Source organism: Hylobates moloch, unplaced genomic scaffold (genome assembly GCF_009828535.3).
Source record: "Hylobates moloch isolate HMO894 unplaced genomic scaffold, HMol_V3 SCAFFOLD_4, whole genome shotgun sequence".
Classification (NCBI taxonomy): Eukaryota; Metazoa; Chordata; class Mammalia; order Primates; family Hylobatidae; genus Hylobates; species Hylobates moloch.
In genome coordinates this window covers 132,569,215-132,588,526 of record NW_026652279.1, presented here as the reverse complement: position 1 = coordinate 132,588,526, position 19,312 = coordinate 132,569,215, and the positions used below count along the sequence as shown (strand labels likewise).

Sequence of the window (19,312 nt, the reverse complement as noted above, 5' to 3'; positions counted from 1 at the left end):
TTTAAAATGAAGGTGATTCTTCAAAAGGATGCCTAAAATGATTAACTGCCATAATCCTCCCAATTGCTTTTATTCTGCATTTTAAACTCAATCATTTTTAGGATATTATATGACATTGTGTTACTTAATCAGCTCCAAATATGTCATTCTTGGCTTAGTATAAAGGAAATATATTTTTGTAAACTATCATACATGCAAGAAGTAACAATCACAAACTTGAAGAAACATTTTTGAGGAAAGAATGGATTTTTTTTTGCCTATATTTATTTTACCTGAGGCCATGCTAATTAATTTGTAAATCCTAAGGTTTGAATCATATGTTATTATAAGACATCTTGGATATACAAGATTAATGCTGTTGTAGATGGAGAAAAAGATCTGAATTTTTAGAGTACTATGGATTTCAGCACAATTATATTGTGTATGTGTTTGTATGTATATGGTTATGAAAATTAAAAGAATCATCTTGCATCTTATAAAACTTACAGACACATGTTAAAAATTACTGTTAATGAAAAACCAGTCCTCTTTATCAGGGACAATAGCACCAATAAGACAAATGCAAATATCAGCACCAATATGTACATGCAGGGGCTATTCATGCATAATGTCAAAGTGGTCTCAGAAAGCACATGAGCCCATAGATAAGTGTGACGTATAAATCATCTGGTATACACAGGAGCCTCAAGGTGGTCGGAACTCAATCTAGAAAAAATTAGAGACAATATCGTCCTGCATATAAATGAGAGTTTCATTGTTCATATTAAGAAGTGATTAAACATTTTTGTATGGTTGATATAATATGTATGCCACCCGTTAACAACATGTTGGTTGTTAATAAGGCTATGGTTATTTTTGTTTGAATTTGTCAAATTTACATATGTTCAAACATACATTTTAATATAGGTAAAGTCTTGCTGTATGAGGCTGAAATGTTGACAACTTTCAGTTTCCATTGTTGTGGTTGACTTATTCTGAAGAAAAGTTTTAATCACAAATTGCCTTCCTTTTAGTATCCAGAATCTTACCAGTGGAGGAATACAGTAAACCTACGCACCAACAACTTAATGATTAGGGAAACAAAACACTTGTACAACAATTATACGTAGTCATTTAAAACCAGATACACATTTTATGGAATTATTTTTGCCTTTAATTGTAATAGAAAATACTCTGTTTATTCATTCAGCCTGTCCATTGTTGTACTGGTCAAAATGTGTAGTTGTTTTTTAATAAAACATACTATTCATTATACTTGCCAGATAATATGACTTTTCCCAAATTGTAATAAGAAAAACACTGTCAATGAATCTGTTTCTAGCTGTTAGTTGCTAAAAGGTATTTTACCAGCAATCAAACTATTTCAAGACTCTTAACATAACAGAGCAAAGAGATCATATTTGCTGTTCTAACACCCTATTCAATAAGCTTTATTAGCCCTTTGAAATTTTTTTCTAACCTCAGACAAAATTCATACATTTGGAAGCCACCAAACAGAATACAATTAACTGTGAACAAAAGCAATCAAAGAAAGAATACTGTATTTAGTTAAATGTTGTCTAAGGACAAGAAAGGGAAAGGCAAAAAAGAAAAAACCAGAACTCATTACTAATTTGTGAAACGGCCTATGTCGTGCATTTTGGGAGCCATGAGCACCTGCTGCTTCACAATTCAAGAATGACACACACACAGCCTCTCACAAACATCACTTTCTCTCTCCAACTGTCCCCAAGCCCAGGTGTTATGACATTCTTTGTATTATTTCTTGCTCCCAATCCAACCATAACTGAAATTATTTTCTATTCCAAAGTAAACTCAATTTATTGGGAAAGACAAAATAAGCCCACAGGTTTTTTAAGCTTCTCATGTATTTTTAACATTTCTGGCAATAAATAAATGCCACACTTGGCCCAAGAGTTAGTCACCTAGAAGTTGGGCACTTAAATACTTACTGCTTGAGTGCTAAGTAATTACCCCTCAATATGCACCTCTGGGTAGACTAAATATTGCCTCATTTGGCATTTTGTATCACCATTTCTATAAAACCACAGAGGTGGACAAGAGGAATCAAGAAAGTAGTTTAGAAAGTATTTCTGAAGAAAGAAGCCCTAAATAATTTACTTGCATTTTCTTAATAAGGTAAATCAGCTCATTGTACGCAGGATAAATTCTTCATTGCTGATTTTCAAATAACTAGGAATTCATGAATTGTAAAAATGCTATAAGTACAGAACAGACATTCAAAAATTTTAAAAAAACTTCTTCCAGGACCTGAAATATATGGCCATTAACTCTCTTATGCTTTATGTCATACAGATTTATATGGCATGATTTGTGTTGGACTTTGAAAAATTTACCCTACTCAAGAATTTCTCTAAGATCTTTTGAATATATAAAGTAGACAGAGTTCATAAAAACAATCATCGAGCAGTTTTTTGGGCTAGTCAGTAAATATCCCTCAAAACCCCTTTGGCCCCTACACATATATATGCACATACACGTACATTTTATGTAGCCAAATCTATAACATGATGGCTTTCTTCAGCTAAGTTGTCATCTTATTTTATTCTTTCCCTTAGGCAACAGCATCTACTTTCATAGTGTCTTTCTTTTTTTTTTTTCTTTTCTTTTCTTTTTGAGACAGAGTCTCACTCTGTTGCCCAGGCTGGAGTGTAGTGGCACCGTCTCGGTTCACCATAACCTCTACCTCCTGGGTTCAAGCGATTCTCCTGCCTCAGCCTCCTGAGTAGCTGGGACTACAGGCTTGCACCACCATGCCCGGTGGTGTTTTTAGTAGAGACGGTGTGTCATTATGTTGGCCAGGCTGGTCTCGAACTCTTGACGTTGTGATCCACCCAGCTTGGCCTCCCAAAATGTTGGGATTACAAGCGTGAGCCACTGCGCCTGGCCCCATAGTTTCTTTAACTTACGTATTTAGAAAATTTATAGACATTTTTCCAATCCACTCAGACATCTCTTAAGAGCTCCAGATAATAATATCCAACTTTTTATTTGGTCGACTCACAGAGACCTAAAAGTTCAGTGCACAAAACCGTATGTATCCTCTTCCCTCTCCCCAAGCCTGCCTCTCTCCAGTGTTCCTTCCCTATGGCACCCTCATCCATCCAATCCAATATTGTCATTAATATGTAATGAGGGCAGAGTGGAGCATGACATTTCCCTCCCTCACTCCCTCATCCTCTATGCCCAGTCACGACTCTTTCCCTTCAACCTCTGTGCCCCCATCATACTGGAAGTTTTTGTTGTTGTTTCACTTCTTTCCCCACCTACTGGAGACATTTTTTCTTCTTCTTTGCCTTTACTTAACCACCTCTTAAGTCCCAGCTTGGAAATATTAACTCAAGGAACACTTCTCTCTCTCACTCTCCTGCTGTGGCAACTCCCTGCCCCCTGGGACTAGTTCTGCCTCTTAGAGGTTCTTACTACACCTTCCATTTCTCCACAGGAACATGCTGTACATGCAGTTCCTTGTTCAATGCCTTCTTCTTCTCTCTATGGTAGCTGGGGCAGAGCATAAACCATGCGTGTTTTGTTCACTGTCCTGTTCCTATTGTCTGAGAGAGTGTTTGGCACATAGTGGTGCCTGCTGTGTATTCCCTGAAGGAATGAATCAGCCATCGATGAATTAGGACTTATGTTAGATCTTGTGGATATGAAGATCCTTAGTGTTCTGACATTTCTCAGACTTTGGTTGAAGAGACTGATGAGAGGGAAAAATGGATGGCCTAAGAAACCCAGAATTAGACCAGGCACGGTGGCTTACACCTGTAATCCCAGCACTTTGGGAGACTGAGTAGAGCGGATCACAAGGTCAGGAGTTTGAGACCAGCCTGGCCAACATAATGAAATCCCATGTCCACTAAAAATATAAGAAATTAGCCAGGCGTGGTGGCAAGTGTATGTAATGCCAGCTACTCGGGAGGCTGAGGCAGGAGAATCACTTGAACCTTTGAGGCAGAGGTTGCAGTGAGCCAAGGTTGCACCACTGCACTCCAGCCCGGGCAACAGTGCGAGACTCTGTCTCAAAAAAAAAAAAAAAAAAAAAGAAAAAAAGGAAAGAAAGAAACCCAGAATTAATGTTTATATGCAATAGCTGAATTAACAGGATGTGTTTATTCTTCGTTTGCATTTTTAACTTTATTTTCTTCTTTTCGCATTTGACCTAAGATTTGGATTCTGTAAATACTTAGATCCAATTTTCCATTTTAAATTGATATTTAACTTACCACGATAACAAAAAGTTCATTTTCAAACTAGTAGTTTTTTGCTTTCACTTTTTAAGTAAAAACATGTTTTTTTAAACCAAGAAAAATAATTGTTAAAACCAATGGCGATATAGACCATAGTTCCTCTGACATCTTAGAATATCTGCAAGTTGTGCTTGCAAAATCTTGACTTCACTTGAAAGTACAACTCTTTTATTTACATCCAATGACCATAATCAAAACTGTTTGGCTTTTTATTCTTTTTTGACTGATCTTAGATCATAGAAAACCAAATATTCTTCCAATAAAAAGACATAAAAGACTTGCCTTCACGTTAAAAATCTTTTTTCTAATGTAAAAATATCTTCTTTCTGTTTGCTAAATATTTGAAGATACATGCTGAATTTTAAAATTATTCATTTTTTCAACAAATATTTATTCAACATTGATGATATGCCAAGCACAGTTTTATGTAACTGTTTTAACATTGGGAAAGGACTTTAAGATAAATTAAATCTCCTTATTGTGCAAAAGAGGGGGCTTAGTGAGGTTGGATGACTTGCTAAAAGTCACACTAAGAGTTTATTGGAGCTAGGACTGTAAGTCCAGTTGCTTTCCACATCTTGTTCTTCCTGGTTGCTTTTAGATTAGGGTTGTTAAATTATTCCCTTCTTGCTCTTTTACAATATATTATTATTGTTGTTGTTATTTGTTTTGTTAACTTATAGCTCCAAAGAATCATATTTTGTGTCATTCTTATGATGGGAATTTACATCTTTGAGCAAGCTTTTTTTTAAAAAAAATCAAATATGCTGTCACTCAATGAATTTCCTAGTAATACATTTTCTTTCATTTAGACAGGTATGTTAATAGTAAGTGGAAGTATTTACTCATTAAAATAGTTAGGTGGATTGGGAACTGAAATGTATTGAGCCTTTCCTGTGTATTCTAATTTAAAGGCAAGATCACCTAAGATCAGAATGACTAATTAACTTTCTCACAGTCACACTACTAGTTAATGGGGTTTCTGGGTTGCTGGCATTGAATCGAGATTTATGACTTCAAAGTCCTTTTTGCTTCCACCAAAACGTTTTACCCAGGCTTACATGTCCCTTTTATAAGATAACCACTCCCAACCACATCACTCATTTTAGATAGTTAGCTTGTTGCCTCTTAATGACTTAAAAAGTCCAAAACAGTGTACTGCCAACGAATGCTATACAATTGAAAAAATGCTTCCTTTCCTGCTTTTTACTTTTTTATCAGCCATTGTGCTTATATTATGTTTATAGACACTTCCAGATACACTGGGGGAAACCCCACTCTAAGCAAAGAAAATAAAGTGACAGTGAAAAAATTAAGACAGTAATCATATTTAGAGAAAAAAAATCTACAACTTAGCATGTAATGAATTTATGATAAATTTACAATGTCAGCGACAGATCCAAATTTGATTTAATATATGACATTTGTTAAGTCCCTTTGTTTCTTTTGAAGTATGCATTTGAATAGAAGTTGTTAAATGGTATCCCAAGACTTTCATACTTTAACAGCACTAAATTGTATCTTACTTATACTTACCACTTTTAAGATCTTTATGAAAGTATTGTTCAAGTTTGATTGTCATATAATTGTTAATGCAGATTTCAATTTTTAATATGACTTTCAAGATCAGTGTGGGAGTGGGGGTTCCTTAGGCACTTCTATGGAAGCTAATAGTTAAGAAATGCTAGAAATCAGGTCTAGACTGAAATCTCTGCCCCATTGTTTCCCCCACCCCTTTAGCAATAGCTTAACCTCAAAAGGTCATTGTGAAGATTAAATAAAATAATCCATGTAAAGCACTTAGCACATGCTGGGCAATAGTTTGTATACAGTTAAGTTTTAGATGTTAATATTAAATTTTATTATTACAACATATTTACTACAGGTCCTGGCAATTGGTAAACACTGAAGCTATTATTACTTTTAATATGTAATTTACTTTTCCCTTTTCGGGAAATCGACCTGTGTTTATAATACAATGTCGAATTATTCCCATAGTAAAGTGTTTGTGGAAATGTCCAAGAACTTTTTAAAGTTACCTAACCACATTTTCCATATTTAAAAGTGTCTTTATTTAGATTAAAAAGGTGGATGTGGGGGAGAAGGAGAGGTTTCTTAGAAACACAACAAACAAACAAATCAGGACTAAAACTGTTTTCGGGGCTGCCTGCACCACATATTGACTTGATTAGTCATTTAGAAATAAATAATCACCATGGGTATTACCTTAAACCATTTTTCTCTATCTTAAAATATAAATATTAGAATTATGTTATTATGAACAAAACAAAACAATAAATTTGCTTCCAGTCCCTTGGCACTGGTTTCTGGTGTTTGGCAGCATTTCTATATAGCTAATCAATTTAAGATGTCACTGATTAAATTGAACAAAACGTGATATTGATTGTAGGCAGTAACCAATAAACAGACTCTTGTTCTATAGTTATTATAGGACACTGTTAATTACTCATTTAACTAGACAATCAGTTATTAATATTAAACAGAAAGTTTTAGAGATACTCATAAATTTTAACATTTTATAAAATTTTAGAATAATTTTTTTATTTCAGCATAAATATTTTGTTCTTTTAAAAATATATTTTAAAAAGTAATATTGTTTTTTAATGTAAGTGGATATGCTTGAACTCCAAATGCTGAAGGCCTCTTGCGGGTTTTTGTGGGAAATTGCTTCTTATGTAAATTAAACTATACGTGATATAGACATAGTAGGCATTGTTAAGTATGAAGCCACTCAAAATAGTAATAGAATGTAACTCATCATAATTATTTACTATGTAAAAATATTTAAATATATTATTTTCATAGAGCTAGTTTTCTAAACTGGTTCTTATGAAAAAGAAAGCATTGTTATTATATGTCTGTGTTGGGACATTTCATGAAGTTTTGTGATGTTATGTCAATCAGGCAGAGAAAATTTAGGCATAATGATTGAGCTTAGTTTGTAATATATTTGTCGTCTTTTTTTTTTTTTGAGACAGGGTGCTGCTCTGTCACCCAGGCTGGAGTGCAGTGGTACAATCACAGCTCACTGCAGCGTCAACTTTCCAGGCTCCAGCAATCCTCCCACCTCAGCATCCTGAGTATTTGGGACCACAGGCGTTGTGTGCCACAAAGCCCAGCTAATTTTTGTATTTTTTGTAGACAAAAATACAAAAATTTTTTGTATTTTTTGCCATGTTGCTCAGGCTGATCTCGAACTCCTGAGCCCAAGCGATCCACTTGCCTCGTCCTCCCAAAGTGATATGATTACAGGCGTGAGCTACCGCACCCGGCCTGGCATCATTTTTTTCTAGTAAAAATAATGTAATAGGGGGTTGGCACTATGTGAGTTCGGGAGATAAGTTACTTTAATCTGGGAATATCAAGGATGATGGATTGAAAGTGGAAGTTTAGAGAGGGGAGTAGACATCGTGCAACTAAATTGCCATTAAGTATTGAAACAGAGCGTTATTAACAGGAAATATAAATGTCTTGTTAGCATAAATAAAGTTGAAAAAATAAATTAAGTTGGCTTGCTTATAAACATGTTTGTGGTTGGGCTTAAATAGTGTCTGGAAGACCAATAGTCAAAAATAGTGATATATGGAAACTGGGAAAGATATTAGCAGGGGACCCTAAAGATCAATGCTAGATCCATTTTGATTTAACATCATAATTAGTAGCATGGAAGAGTGCTTAAACAGTGTATCGGTGAAATTCACAGGTGATCCTAATTTAAAAGTTGTGACACATCTCTGCGGTCATCAGTATAAACATGCAAAATAAGCTTGGAGAATTTAGAAATTTAAGAAAGAATGAAATAAGATTACCTTCGTAAGAAAAAAATTTAATTTTAACATCTGTTTTTAAATAATATTAAAAAGCTCAGCAAATATCAATGATAATATATGTCCACTTACATCTTTTTATGGTACTATAGTAACAACAATTAGCTGCGGGGCTGAGGAGAGTATCAGACAGAGGTAGAAAAATCAGCTGCATTTAAATTTCACATATATATATTTGTACTGATGATACTTTTTACTACTATGAATGCCAAATAACTAGGAAGTTGCTTTTTCATTATAGTCAATACGTTAATTTTTAAGAATTTTTATACAGTATAGTATTATCTTCAGATTTACGAAAAATATATTTATAAGTTTTTGATTTGAGTTTTTTTAACCTTTCTTATCAAGTGAAAAAAATGATGGTTCAGTGGAGCAAGTTATCCAATTAACTTGTTCACCAAACATCATCACAACAAAAAATGTATATAATGACTACAAAAGCTGAAGAAGGTTATCATTTAGTAATATAGATAACAACTAACTCTAATATTTCATATTCACAAAGCCTGCTTCCTCTTTTTCTATTCATCCTCCATGGTAAGGATATCCTAGCCATCTTAGAGAAACTTTAAGAAACACAGCGGCTTCTTTAAGATGGAGCATAAATATAATTAATTTTTTTTCTGAGAAATGTTATATACTTCAAGAGTCATAAAAGTGATCTGAAAATATTTAAGTAACAGAAAAAGAACCCCCATTTTAAGTCTGTTCGTTACAATACAGATTTGCATGAGCAAAATAAAAAATTGGTATACAAATGCATGGTTATGGAAAGTGTGTTATTAAATTCTGATAGCAAGTATATGTTTAGACATTCTAGGCATATAAACTCTTTGATATAAATTCTTTTTTAGAAAAAAAGTAATCATTTAAACTATAAATATAAAAATGCTTATAGTGCATTATTCCACCTCCCATGGTTAGGGACAGAATGCACACATGCCACAATAATGTTTTTTTATTTCTACTGTTCGAACCATATTAATGAGAACATCATTTTGGAGAACTAATTATTTCTATTTGTCTTGTGTCACACTTTCTAATTCCCCTATATTAGCATAGCCAAAGCAAATTAATTGCTTTTCCAGTAGTTGAACCTTGTCCAAGAATGAGCTCACATTCCCTTCCAGTTTCCCTGTTTCTGGGAGTGCATTGTGTCAGAAATTTCTCTTGATACTAAACATAGTCTTGAGAATATCTTTACAGATTTCTGTGTGCTCACTTGATGAAATTTATAAGTTTAAGTGACCCGCTAAGAAAGATAAAGTTCTTAGCTGCAAGATTATACATCAAAACAGTTAAAGTGAAATTAAAATTAAATGAATGAATCTCACTGAAGCAAAAAAAGCAGTAATTAATGGTTCCCTTAATTGTCTTCATAAAATATTTGCATGGGTCTAATTTGCATAATTTGCATGTATTAATTAATCTTTCAAAGGAATTTTGTGCTGAGAGAAGCCAAAAAATCTCTTTGTTTTATTTAAGATCTAATGAAATATTTATCTTCTTTAATGAACTTCTCATCTTCATTAAAATAAAAATTGCACTAGTTTGTATGTTTTAAATGTTTTATAATTGAAGTATTCAAAAAATATCTTTAGTCTTACAACAGCTGAAAAACAAACATATTTTGCATTCAGTATCATTTTAACAACAGCAACACTTTAAAAGAAAGTTCAATTTCACTTTCTTAAAGATGGCAAATCATATGGCAAATACATACAGCAATTTAGTTTTTAAAATAAGATTTATAAAGACCAGCTCATTTTTTTTAATGACAATGTTATTTTTATGGCTGAAATACTGGGCAATTAGAGGGTATGGGTATTTTTCTCATCCATATGAGAAAAATCAGAATGTTTAATTGTTTGGGAAATGGTTCATTGGTTGAAAATATTTTAGCTGGTTAAAAGAAATTAGTCTGTAAAAATCCATTTGTTATTATTAACAAGTGCTATATTGACTGACAGTGTTCCCTGGCAGAAACTACACAGTTCTAACTTTATTCTAAATCTGTCTGCTAAAGAATTGCAGCAGGACTTTCTCCTCTCACAAACTAAGAGATCGTAATGAAAACCAAGAGACGTGCCTTGGAAGGGATGAAATCCAAAATCTCATCAAGTGCCAAATAGTATACATTAAAGGGAACTGAGGAGGAATGGGAGGAGAGAGCCTGGAAGTTAAAAAGACGTAAGGGAAAGGATATTGTTATCTCTTAATGGAATTGTTTTTGACACAGCAGTGTTTCAGGATATTACCAAAAAAGAACATCTAATACTTCCAAAGCAATGTAAGGTTTACACAACTTTTTACAGGCATTATTTGTATTGATCTTCACAGTAAACCCATTTTATATTTGAGGAAACTGAGGCACATAGATGTAAGTCACTTGGAATCAAACTGTGAATCCAGAATCTTTGAGTTCCTTTGTCTCCATACGCCTTGCTTCCTACATGACAGCAATCTTTTTATGTCGTGAGAATTTATGAAGTGGCTGTGAGTGACTAAATGTTAAAGTAGATAATGAGGGTGGCATAAATTTATGAGGATTAAGATTCAAAATGCAAATATATAGTCTTTCTATGTAAAGTTTAGTAATGTGATAAAATCAATTAAATTGACTTTGAGTTTCCTGTAGGATTCATCTTTAGTAAAAAGGCATTTTCATTAGCTTGCATTTTTCTCAAGATGTTTTCTCTAAAATAAAACAAAGTTTAGTTTTCTCTAAAATAAATTCACTAGTTTACAGGGATAATTAATAAATTAGTTACACAATAAATGCCAATACAGATTTTATTTTACTAATATCGATAATGTATTTAAATAACTGGTTTTAAAATGATTAAAATTAACATTAATACAGTTTAGTGCTAAGAGAGAGTGCTGAACTGAGAGTAATAGTCTAGTGTCAATACATCATTCATTAATGTTGTGACCTTGGTAACTCACTTTAACTGCTAAGTCCTGTTCTAACACTGATACTTTTATTCTGTCAAAATGGCAAAGACATCTACTTTGTTCACTGAGTATAGACACACAAACACATGCACACACATGCATATGTATTCATGGTTTGTGTGTGTGTGTGTGTGTGTGTGTGTAGATAGATAGATTCTAGATCTAGAATTCTTGGGTTTGAATTCCCATGCTGCTGTTAACTGTATAATACTAAGTATAATACTAAGTGTGTAAATTACACTGTTTGATGTTTTGGGTTCCTAATCTGTAAAACAAAGATGATAGTAACATTTTATTCGTGGAATTGTTATGAAGATTAAATGAATTAATACATGTAAAGAAGTTAGAACAGTAGCCGGTAGAGGCCAAGTGTTGAAAAGACTTTGCTATTTTTACAATTATGCACAAATTTAATGTAATAGTAGTTGAAATTGTATTTATTTTTGGTAAAAATTAAGCGTATCTTGCATTCTCATAGGTCAATGATTTTTTTTTTTCCTGTATGTGATACATAGCTATTCTTTGAGGCATGATTGAGCTGGAAAATGAAATAAATATTCACCAGATTTTCCAGAGCATTTAAAAAATTTATGACACGGTGTGAATTTCAATAGTTACATCAATTAAAACAATATAGCACAAGGAGTTTTATTTGCAGCTACATATTATATATAATTATTTATCTCTTTCGGAATAAAAAATAAACTAGTTATTGTTGGCTCAAATTTAAGATGGAAGTGTTAGAGTGTCTTAATTTTTCTATTATATTTGGCAAATTTCTCCTAATATGATTTGTATTTTCATATAGTGTGGAGTAACTGCAGACTCTTCTAATTCATATATAATCACACTCCAGAGATAGTAAATCTCCAAACATAGTTCCATTTAAGCTTACTAATTACACCTATAAAACGATGAATGATGGCTACAAATTATTGGATCTGACTCTCATTCTTTATTTATTTCTCCCTGGGAGAAAGAGTGCTGGATGGGGAGATTTTAGACCATAAATTATTTCCATACATATTCAGATGTGCTGTGTTTAACTTTGATTTCATACCCTGGTTTTACATTTACATTTAGTTCATAAGGCTTATGAAGTCATCTTAACAGAATTAAGAACTAATTATTTGATTTCTATGGTAAAACAATATTATATTAATAATTTTGATGTCTTTATTTTCTTAGTGGTTTATACTGGTTAATATAGTTTTAGGCCTCTCTTGTTCCAAAGTATCATTGTCTTTTGACTGTCCTTACCAAATTTCTCCATAGAAGTTATATACAATTTCACAACCTGGGCCTTCTTCATAATTAAAGGATATGATTTGGAGAGAAATTTCACTAATGAGAAAGGATTTGATGTAAGATAGCAAGAATGGAAAGCGCTTTCCTCTTCTAAACCCAATAGATAGTAATGAGTGCCAGCCAACCCCAGTGGGACCATAAGCCCGGTAGTACCATATTTGTTCTCTAAAGGAACTCCAAATACATATTTATATGCAAAGTTGCACATTCTTAAAAGCACTGTAGAAGCCTGAATAAGATGCGGGCTTATTTATGTTCTCTGATAATAGTAAGAGAGACTTTTTGAAACCTCTGAATAAAAAACAATTGTAATACAGCATAAACAGATTTGAAAATAGCAGTTCCGTCATAAATAAAGGAGAAAGCTCCCAAAGCTCTTTTGAATGAATGCAATGACTTCTCCTAACTGCTTTGATTTCAGACTTACTTTTGAGATAATATTTTGAGGGCCATCTTCCTACATCTTCTTTTACATTTATGCCATTCAGATTAACTCCATTGTGTTAGGCACTTAAGTAGTGTAAATATTGCAAAGGATAAAAATGCCCAATATTTTTATTATGTAGATTCTAATTATTCTTCTTAAATGATTTGAAGGAAGAACATTTAAAGAAATTGCAGACGATGCTTTAATTTAAAGGGTTGATTAATTATATAAGGTAATAGCTAATAGGCTTGTATTTCCCTAAGAGTTCAGGATCTAGCCTGGTTAATATGTCAAAGTCTCAATTACAGAAAATAGTGAAGTAAATGTAACAGATAAGAGAAAAATATGTTAATGGAATAAAGTCACATGTTTACTGTTTATCCTTTGGAATACATTTCTTGTAATTCTTCATATCTTTGCTGGAGGAGACCCCATTGAGGTTTGTAACATATTTGCACTTACTTTTCAAGGGTTACCAGCAGTGGAGTCAAATGGGACTAGAATAAGCTTTTTCTCCATATTGTTTCATTATTCATAGATATTTTATTGTAATCTTGTAATGAAATTTTAAAATACAGGCCAAATTCAACCAGTGACTTATTGCTCCTTTTTACACCCACTAATATAACAAATGAAGGCAAGTAGCCCTAATGCTTTGACTGGTTTGGTTTCAAACTAGACAGAAACCTCTTCACTGGCTCCCGACAAGACAACCTTGTCAAGCCCAAATCAAGGGCACAGGATGGGGCATCAACACCACCCAATCATCCATCCAGAAAACATGTAAATACACTGAAGAATATGAGCTGTCATGTTAAACAATAGAACAAATCTCATTTTGATCAAGAGCTGGGAATACTATTTAGCTTAGTTTCTACATTTCCTCATCTCGTAATTTCACATTCACCGCAAGAGTCTCAACTGACTAATTCCAAAAACACTGATAACATTTATCTACACAGTGAAAATGTTATGAAATTAATGCTCGAGTGGTTATAAATCAACACAGAAAAAGATGTGGTGAATTTTCTAGAACGTTTATATACTTAAGTTTTTTCAGTATAACTAGATTTTTGTTTTCTGTTTCTGGTAAGCCATATAATAACTGATTTTCTAAACTAATGTGTAAATATTTAGTTTGGTAGGTAATTGCCTACTTGGATCTCAAATGCAGTTCTTGGTTGCCTTGATTTGAACAGTGTTTTTATGTATGATTCTTTTCTTTGTGAGAAAATTAGAACATAGACATTTATTTAAACCCAACAATGCACATAGAAGGGCTGTGAATTCTCATAGCCTAGTGGTTCCTTTGCATGTTATTTTATAAAACACAAAAAATGCAAAAACCTTTCCAATGATTTTCCTAACGGTAAAAATGCATAGTCAACAAAAAGGTGAAATTTTATGATGCATTACAAATCTGCAGACTTTTATATTTTAACACTTGCAGTGCTTTAACATGAAAAAATATATGTATAATTTTAGCAGTATTAGGTGACTAATGATACTTTAGATTTACGACAGACTTGAAAATAATAAATCTTGTTTTTCAGTATTGGCAGGATTTATGATTTATGAATAAAATGAGTTAGCAATGTGAAAAATATAAATATAAAACGCTAGATTCTTTCTCTCTTCTTTGGGCTTAATTTCAGTTTTAATTTCTTCTCTACTTAGCTTTTCTCATCTCGCTTTGTATACCACTATCTGAAGGTCTATACTTTCATATGGCTTAGCTAATAAATACAAAATATAAAGATAACCCACGAAGAAAGTTCTGGATGTTTCAAAATCATGAATTTAAGTTATAATGAAACCTCAGAATTGCTCTTCTCATCTCTTTCACTCAAATAATTTTCAACCATTTTCTCTCTTCCTGAAACACTACAACTGTTATAAAATCTTCACTGCAGTATAGAATGGAAAAAATATGGATGAACACATTCTTCCAGTATGGCTTCCAGACTGCTATCAATATACTACTCTGAGAATCATCTTATGAACAGTTTAAACGGACAAAATTTTAAAATAGCTCTTTGTTTTTAATACATATCCCCTTGAATTTTCAAAGTCCATGTTTAGTATTTTAAAGACACCAAGATCCTGCATTAAAGTACTACATTAAAAGTTAAGCATATTTGACTTATTGAACTAGCATTTCCTAAAAGTATCTGACATAAAACCTTTTTATTGAATTAAAAGTAATAATATTTCATGGAATGAACTTTGGCAAACTATTGTCCGTAACTCTTGTTGAATTTATCTGTAGCAGCCAATTCACTTTAACAAATGCTTATACACTTAAGTGCAGGGCCAAAAACAAAAACAAAAACAAAAAACAAACAAACAAAAAGACATATCCTTTCTAATTCACTTATAATCTAGTGGGATATACAGAAACAAATAATACTAATAAAATACATATTTAGTTAATTGTTTTTAATATAGCTGTAGATATTAAGATGTTGTTCAGTGTGGTAGGAATTTTAGGTCAGGTTTTATTTATGTAAAGGTATGAAATACTTATGCATTAGATTTTGTTATATGAAACAGAAACAATTTTAATGAATCAAAATATAACTATATCACGTGTATGCGTGTCTCGGTATTTAAAAGCCAATATACTCTATACAATATTTAGGTAGTCATAGTTTCAAATTTTTCTAGTAGAACTCATTTTGAGCTTTGTTGGTTGTAAGATCTCACACAATATTGGAAGCATGCATCTAAGCCTAAAATTAATCTAATAGGTAAAATCTAAAACTTTAGAAATTTTGATTTTTTTTCCCTAAGAAATGTAAAAGGTCTAGAATTCTCATTTAATAAAGTATCCACTTTAACCCAGTACTTCTGAAATGTATATAAATTGCTTTCAGAGTACAGGCAACTGTCAGAGTACATTCCAACTGGCTGATTGATGAAGATTTATTTAAGTCAAGATATGTAAGTCTAGATCTTTTGAGAAGCCATATTATTAACATATTTTGCAAAATTTTTGCAAACAGGAAATAAATATATATGATTGTTTCTCCGTATGGAATTGGACAGATTCACAAATAATCTTTATTAAAGTTAAAATCTGGCCTCTCCTGTTTTTTTTTAAATTCTGAAATCAATATAGTAAATTCTAAATAATATACACATTACATAAAAGGTATTCATATAGGTGAGAATAAAGAAATAAAAAAGGTAATTCATTCAGAAAAGAGGTAATGAGGGTTCATCTTTTGGCATTCGTATATATAGAGAGTAAGAAATATAAGGGGTAAGTCAAATTGTAGTACTAAGAAAATGCAAAAGCCAAATGGCTGTGTTTGAAGTTGATAATCTGGGAAAGAGATCCAGGCTAATGTAGATGATGATGAGTTTAGCTTACTAATATGGGGTGTGATGTGACAATGTGCCATTTAGATAGAATTGTAGAGTAAGCACCTCCGGAGATATGAAGCAGGCATTGGAATGTGAAGTCCAGATGAGAGACACAACTTTGGACATAATTGAAGCTGACAAAAATCTCTTATATTGAAAATATAGAATCTCTTTGCATAATCTTGATTTTATTACTCTGAGAATTGAGTCAAGCCACTCCCCACTTCATCCTTCCACAAAGAAAAGACAGTAATAAGAGCAACCAAGGCAACATTGAGAAGCAAAGTATGTTCAAATAGCTATGAGTTAAAACATTTTGTAACATGTTACATTATCCTTATATGAAATGAATGACCTAATAATTTTTAGAAATGGATAGAACATAATGCAGCTTTTTTTTCGTGGGAGTTAGAAAGGATGGATTTGAATTTTGTCCAGGAAAGTGAGTGTAATAAAACTGGGACCAAGAAATTTACAGTGTTAGATTATGTACATGAAATTAGAATAGTGAATGATAAAAATACATAGTGTTATGTTAGATAATTCATGTTTTGACTTAGTTATTTTGCATCTTTGTTGATTCTGCAGATTTTATCTATGACAAACTGTCAATTCAACTCTTGCATTAAGAGACATGTATTTTTCATGATATTGTTTCATATGGCAATATGTTGGATACCAGTCCTTTCAAGTAATCAAACTTACATTGAATAGAGTCATAAACAAAAAAGCAACAATAATTTACTCTCATTGTAAGCTTTTCCCTCTGATGCATAGATATTTTTTGCAGTCATTTGAACAGTATAATGCATTCTTATTTTGATGAAGGGAAAGTAAAAATTATTCTTTAGTCTTGGTAAATGAAGAAAAACGTGCTCATGTAATAGTGTCCCGAATTAGCACAAGAAAGTGTAGGTTATACCAAAATAATACTATTCTCACATTATATTTTAAGCTTTAGAAACATCATGATCTCTTATATAAAATGCATTTGGTAATAGAGTCATCAAGTGTCTGTTTAGGGCCGCAACGTTTAGAATTTTTATCTGAGCACTGAACTTGTAAAGAAACAGAACTGTTACAGATGGCTATACAGTTTTGAACTCTTTATACAGGCACCACGATGCTACCAAAACCTGACGGGGAAATAGCCAACGTTTATTATCCAAGACTTAGAAGTTAATATTCTTAGAGCATGCAAGTAGGTTGTCCTGAGAAGAAATGAAATTGAAGTCTGTCCAGTTGAAATCAATGTAGAGGACCATGGATTTTAAGATAAAATCAGCATTTTGGGTTGAACAATTTGCTATCGTCCAAGTGCAGCTGTGAATTAGCCCTAAAAGAGTGGTATAGAGTCCCTATGGTGGGAAAATAAAGAGTTTTATTATAAAGTGGTTTAGAACTAAGCCTAGATGAATTCCTCAAATTCATAATGCTTCTCGAAATCTAACCTTAATTCAGGATATAATGATCTACATGGTGACATAAGTTAATTTTATTCATGTCACAATCACTAGTGATGGGAAAATAAGGCAATACTGACAGTAACCACAGCCACAAGCTATTAATTTTAATGGAAATAGTGGTCTATGTTACCATGACCCAGGGCAGAATTTCACAATGGGCATGAAATATACATATATCAGCATTTATCTTCTTTCTAAATATATGCACATTTATTATAATATACTTTGCATGTTTAGTTGTAGAGTTTTTGTGTTTATTTTCTGAAATTATATTAAAGAAGTTTGGCGATCTTGTGAAATTTAATATATGCTAAGAACAAACCGGAACTTTCAAAAGATATAAATTGTAAGTCCATAGTGCTCAGATGTTTCCTGAAATTCTTTGTTTCTAGAGATAATTTGTAAATTGCAAAATTATCTATTAGCATTACAGTTTTTTGTAATAGGACATTTTGCCTTTTATTGTTGTTACTGCTTTCCATTTTAGAAAGCACTTAGTGTCTTACATTTGTTATTGTTTGTGACCAGTTTGTTGATCTTTTCATGAGCAATTTGCAAAGGATGAGGTCTGTTTCCTTAGAAAATATGCAGTATGATAAACAATAGTTTTAAAAATGGTAAGATACCAGATTTAACCAAAATAGATCTCAGCCAATTACCATCACTGAATCAAAAGTTCTCAGGAACATTAAATATGTTGCCTTCTTTCATTCAATCTGGTATCTTTTTAGATGCTTTTAAGGGACAGATCTAGAATGTGATTTTCCTCTTTTGCTTTTTGTCAGTTCATTAAACTGTAACAACTTCAGCAATAGGGAGCTATACAAGTGCCTGGGTAAGTTCTGTCGTAGTCCGTCTAGTTACCTGATATGGTCATTGTTATTCTGAGATATTTTTGATCTGAGAATTAAACTATTTCGAATTATTGTTTTTATTCCTGAGAAGGCCACCAGATATCATGAAATAATATCGCTCTTTAAGGAAAATCTGTTTTTATTCCGAGCACAATCAAAGCACCCTAGGGTAATACAAGCAAATTATTTCCACCTACTGAAGAAGATATATGTATATATCTTGATTTTATTACTCTGAGAATTGAGTCAAGCCACTCCCCACTTCATCCTTCTGCAAAGAAAAGACAGTAATAAGAGCAATCAAGGCAACATTGAGAAGCAAAGTATGTTCACGTAGCTATGAGTTAAAATATTTTGTAACATGTTACAATATCCTTATATGAAATGAATGACCTAATAATTTTTAGAAATGGATAGAACATAATGCAGCTTTTTTTTTCGTGGGAGTTAGAAAGGATGGATTTGAATTTTGTCCAGGAAAGTGAGTGTAATAAAACTGGGACCAAGAAATTTACAGTGTATATAGGAATATATATATATATACATATATATATATAAAGAATATATATATCTTCTTTAGTATATATATACGATATATATGTATATGTATATGTATATATGTATATACACACACATATAGGTAGATATGGATATATCTATATCTATCTATCTATCTATATCTATATCTATCTATATCTATCTATCTCTCTATATATGGAGTGGTATGTGTGTGTTTGTGTGTGTATGACAAAACAAGTCTTTTAAAAGTGTGAAAATAAATAGTTTGTGATTTAGAATAATTTATCTT

At 32.3% G+C, this 19,312-nt stretch overlaps 1 protein-coding gene across 5 annotated transcripts in view; it reads left to right on the top strand.

The window, feature by feature from the left end:
- The window catches only part of DACH1 (dachshund family transcription factor 1), a 484,950-nt gene that overhangs the window by 448,443 nt on the left and 17,195 nt on the right, over positions 1–19,312 (top strand). The window lies entirely within an intron of this gene.